The sequence below is a fragment of the Scyliorhinus canicula genome, chromosome 12 (genome assembly GCF_902713615.1).
Source record: "Scyliorhinus canicula chromosome 12, sScyCan1.1, whole genome shotgun sequence".
Taxonomy (NCBI): domain Eukaryota; kingdom Metazoa; phylum Chordata; class Chondrichthyes; order Carcharhiniformes; family Scyliorhinidae; genus Scyliorhinus; species Scyliorhinus canicula.
In genome coordinates this window covers 13,691,398-13,696,749 of record NC_052157.1, presented here as the reverse complement: position 1 = coordinate 13,696,749, position 5,352 = coordinate 13,691,398, and positions in this window count along the sequence as shown.

Here is a 5,352-nt window from a genome sequence, read left to right as displayed (position 1 = left end):
AATCAATTGGTCTGCTTGAAAGAAGATGGCCTTGATTTGAAACTTTAAAATATTCATTCTATTTGAATGTTATAGTAGATTAATTTTAATACACAATTTTCTATAAACTGGATAACCGTTGCTGTACCAGCCGACTCCCACAAATATGGGGTGACGGTTAAGGACGATGGAAGAGGTCGGCATGGCGGTGCAGTGGTTAGCACTGTTGCCTCAAGGCGCCCAGGACCCGGGTTTGATCCCGGCAGGGTCACTGTCCTTGTGGGGTTTGCACATTCTCCCTGTGTCTGCGTGGGTCTCACCCCCACAACCCAAAGATGTACAGGCTAGGTGGATTGGCCATGCTAAATTGCCCCTTCATTGTAAAAAAAAATGAAATGGATATTCTAAATTTATTTTAAGAAAGGACGATGGGAGAACCTATTTTTTTTAAGACATGTTTTGAGATCTTTAATGCCTACTAAAATTATAGGAACTTTCCGAAGATTGTCCCAACAATACCTCATTTCATCAATACTGTACTGGAGTTTTTGAGGTCCTATCGTGGGGACCAGTCAAAACGTGCCAATTCATGAGCTATTTTTAAAGTCGCAGTCTTTTTATTGTCGTTGAAAACTATGACAAATGTGCACTATAGTGGTGTGCCAGATTTGTAGAAAGGAAAGTTGATAATTCAATTATTCCTGGCCTGATGTATTTTGGTTAGACACGTGTATAATTCCCGAAACCATTGCTATGCTAATTCACACGTGCAAATCCTTTGTTCTACTTTTTCAAGCATCTTTATAATTTCCTACTCAAAAATGTGATTTTTTAAAATATAAATTTAGAGTATGCAATTATTCTTTTTCCAATTAAGGGACAATTTAGCATGGCCAATCCACCTGCACATCTTTGGGTTGTGGCGGTTAGACCCAAGCAGACACAGGGAGAATGTGCAAACTTCACACTGACAGTGGACTGGGATCGAACCTGCGTCCTTGGCGCCGTGAGACAGCACTGCTAACCACTCCGCCACCATGCTGCCCTGTTCAAAGAATTTGTGTGCACCATTTCAAGTTTTTTGATGATAGTCGCACATTCTGCAGTGTAACTTATTTGTCTAACCTCCTATACATTTTATGCCTTCTTATTGCCACAATGTCAGTCACTGGAAACAGCTCCTACAGTTGACCTTATCGCAGCTCCTATCTTGAAAACCTTTTTTTTCTATTTTTAATAAATTTAGAGTACCCAATTTTTTTTCCAATTGCGGGGCAAATTTAGCATGGCCAATTCACCTACCCTGCACATATTTTGGGTTGTGGGTGGTGAGACCCACAGGGAGAATGCGCAAACTCCACAGTGATCTGGGGCTGGGCTTGAACCTGGGACCTCGGCACCTTGAGGCAGCAGTGCTAACCACTGTGACACCGTACCGCCCTGTAATCTTGAAGACCTATCCAGACGCCTTTGACCTTCTCAGCTCTTTCCAACAAAACATATGCTTCAAAAGCCTCTTTGTTGTAATCTTTTGTGGGAATTTCAAGAGCTTTTTTGAAAACCACTAAAAATAGGGCAGACTAAAAATTCTTCAGCTGTTCAGCCTTGATTAGAAGGAACTGAGCCAGGACCTCATTAAGACATGCAAGATAGGTATAGGTTTAAAACACTAAATCCAGAAAATTCTTCACGCTGTATGACTAACAAAAGGGTCTGAAAAATACGATAATTTGGGCAAAATCTCAAAAATAATTTATTGGACTAATGTAAAGGGGCAAACTTGAGATAGATTAATTGAAATCAGCCGAATGAGTCCTCTTGTGAAAGAAACCCTGACAGCCACCTTGAATTTAAAAAAAACGTGCTGGGAAAACCTAGCAGCTCAGGCAGGATTTGTGGAGCAAGAGCAGTTATGTTTCCAATTGATTCTGGCACTTCTTTGGAATAGCCACTAGAGGGTGGTCTCATCAGCCGTTTTGAATTTGGTTCACTGCAGTCAGAGTGCCACTGATCCTGCAGCCTAATCCGCCACTGCCATGTGTAACACTAACCTCAGAGGCAGCTTTCGTTTTTTCGGATAATAATGCTGCTGCCAATGAGAGCAAGAGAATAGGGATAGAATGTACAAGTCTATGTTGATGATTATGCACAGTGAGAGATGGTGAGAAGCCAAACGCCATTCTCCTTTTCTATTAAACCAAAGTGTCTTGGTTTCGGTAAACTGCGCCTTTGACTTTGGCTCCCAGCATTAATCCTTTTAGTAGCTATTTTATGGCTGCCCAAGTTGATGCAGTTGCACACTAAAAGCTTATTTCAGAGCAGTATCTTCTCTCCCTGCTGATCTACCACCTTCTGGTTTTATTATCAATAATGGAAGGTCAGAGTTGTCCTTCAACGACATCACCCTTTGGCCTTGGACCATACCAGAGCGGAGAAGTGCAGTTAAGTTTCTCTAAAGAAGAATCCACTGTCCTTGTTGCATATTTGCAAGAGTATTGAAGTATCGCAGCCAAAGCATGTAGAATGCATGCTTTCTGGGAAAGGTGGTTACATTTGGGGAAATTACCATATTGTTTCAACGATTGAATCTTAAACTAGCAGCCGTAAATAGTCATCTCCAAAAATAAATGGTCACTTTTGCTTATGAAGGATGTCTAAAACTGTTTAAAAAGATACAGCCCCAGCAACTGATTTTAAACAACACTGCATGCAAGCCAATCTCATACAATTATGGTGTCTTATTTGAGTTAGAATTCTAACATGAACATATGCATCAACCTAAAGCACTTTGCATCCATATTTGATGATTTTAATCTTCTCCTAGTGTTATAAACAGAATATGTGTACAAATGCCTATGGTTGTCACCTGTTTCTCGCTCAAGCTGTCCACACATGCAACACTACTTCATTTAACCACGTTCCACAGACTTGAGAAATATTAGTTGCATCAAGAGGCTACTCATTGCACCTAATCCAATTGATGGGTTGGGAGGAAGGAATTTAAATATTGTTTCGCGATTCGAAGTGTTTTAGCTTTTCTCACGGATGACATTCTGTACTTTAAAATCAATGTGCTCAACATGCCAACACCTTACTGAATTTCTATTGCGATGATTATAGGACACTGGTGGTTGAACTGCACTTGATATGCCCCTAATTTATGGTCCGTTTTTTTGTTTGTTACACTGGAGCACTGTTATATCAGAATAAGTTTAAATTGTATGTGTCTCATGTGGTTTCTGGAATTATTCACACTGGATATTTTATGTAGATTTTTAACTTAATTGTCTCATTTTAAAATCATGTGTATGTAGAACAGAAACTGGAATGTTAGCAAATCTGTGATTTGGTTATCTTTTGTGTTGCAACCATGCCCTCTCTGTTATTAATAAATCATTTATATCTTTACCCTGAGAATTCTTGCATTATTTATTTTGGTTCTTGGATATCCAACTTCATTCAATTGACTGGAGAGACTGGGCAATTTTACATGAGCTTCTCTCCCAGAAGAAACCTGAGTCAGCATAGTTTCAACAGTTTGTAACATCCATAGGCAATTTGTTCCATTTCCATACTGGAAATGTCGAATTGCCAGTTGAAGCAAGAAGGGAATTTCACTGAGACGGCTCGCATTATCGAGATATCCAAAATCATAATGAACAATACAATGGCTAATATTTTATTATGTTTTGGAAATGGTGCCGGAGGATAAAATGTTGGCCAGTGGGCAGCATGGTGGCACAGTGGTTAGCACTGCTGTATCACGGCACCGAGGACCCCGCGTTTAAACCCTGCTCCGGTTGTCCACGTGAAGTTTGCACATTCTCCCCATGTCTGATTGGGTCCCATCCCCACAACCCAAAGATGTGCAGGGTAGATGAATTGGCCATGCTAAATTGCCTCCTAATTGGAAAATAAAATTGGGTACCTAAATTGTTTTTTAAATGTTGACCAGGTTACTGACTCCCTTGTGCTGCTTCAAGGACTGAGGAATCTTTTATATCAACCTGTACTAGAAAAACAGGGTTATGGTCTCCTGTAAAAGATGGTTCTTCTCTTTCAGGATCTGGCTAGATTACGTGATTACAAACTCCATTCCTAGAGTGGAGTATGAGCCCTCAGTCTCAGACCCTTGACAGGAGTGCCACCACTGAACCCAACGTCTGCTGACAGGACTCTGGTCTGATGCTGTAGCTACATGTTACCTTTCGGGAATGTGGAAGGCAAATTCTGTGTTCTGTTTCAGGGCATGGGTGTTGGAGTATGAACTAAGTAAGTCTCCCTTTTTAAAAATAAATTTGGAGTACCCAATTAATTGTTTTCCAATTAAGGGGCAATTTAACATGGCCAATCCATCTACCCTGCACATCTTTGGGTTGTGGGGGCAAAACCAACGCAAACGGGGAGATTGTGCAAACTCCAGACGGACAGTGACCCAGAACCGGGATCGAACTGGGTCATCGGTGGCGTGAGGCAGCAGTGCTAACCTCTGTGCCACCGTGCTGCCCCTCTAAGTAAGTCTTCCTTATCCATTGACACCATCCCTCTCTAAGCAAATTTCTGAGGTTGAACCAGATGCTTTGCAACCTTGATACCATATTTGTCTGGAGTTGAGTATCTGCCCACATTATCTACACCATCGATAACATCACCTCCTCAAGAAGCTTGGTATCATTTTGTTTCAATTCTGCCCTTGTGAAGTACCTCAGATGTTTCAATATGTTGGAGGTGGTGATATCGAAATAAATTGTTACCTGAATGCTATTCTAGAGGGCATTGGTGAGACCACTCTTGGACTAGTGTACAGAGTTTTGGCGCCTTATCGAAGGAAAGATACACTTGCCTTAGCAAGGGCACAGCTGAGGGCTACTAGATTAATCCCTGAACTGAAGCGGCTGTCCTATGGTGAGAGATTGAGGAGAACGGACCTATCGCATTTAGAAAAATGAGTGGTAATTTAATTGGGACATATAACATTCTCAGATGGTTTGACTGGTTTGACATGCTATGGGGAGGCATTGGATCTTATCTGGTCCCGAGCTTTATGTTGACAATTAAAACGTTGCTTGAAGCTTTTAAGTAATTTACACCTGTTTGGTGAAGGCAGGGAACCATGAAGAACACTCACTAAACAGCCCAATGTTTTTTTTTTCAATGTGTAGGTAGAAAATAGCATAGAAATGGGCAGCAAGGTAGCATAGTGGTTAGCACCGTTGCTTCACAGCACCAGGGTCCTGGGTTCCATTTCCGCTTGGGTCTGTGTGGAGTCTGCACGTTCTCCCCATGTCTGCGTGGGTTTCCTCCGTGTGCTCCGGTGTTCTCCCACAAGTCCTGAAAGAAGTGCTGTGGTTGATCAGACATTCTGAATTCTCC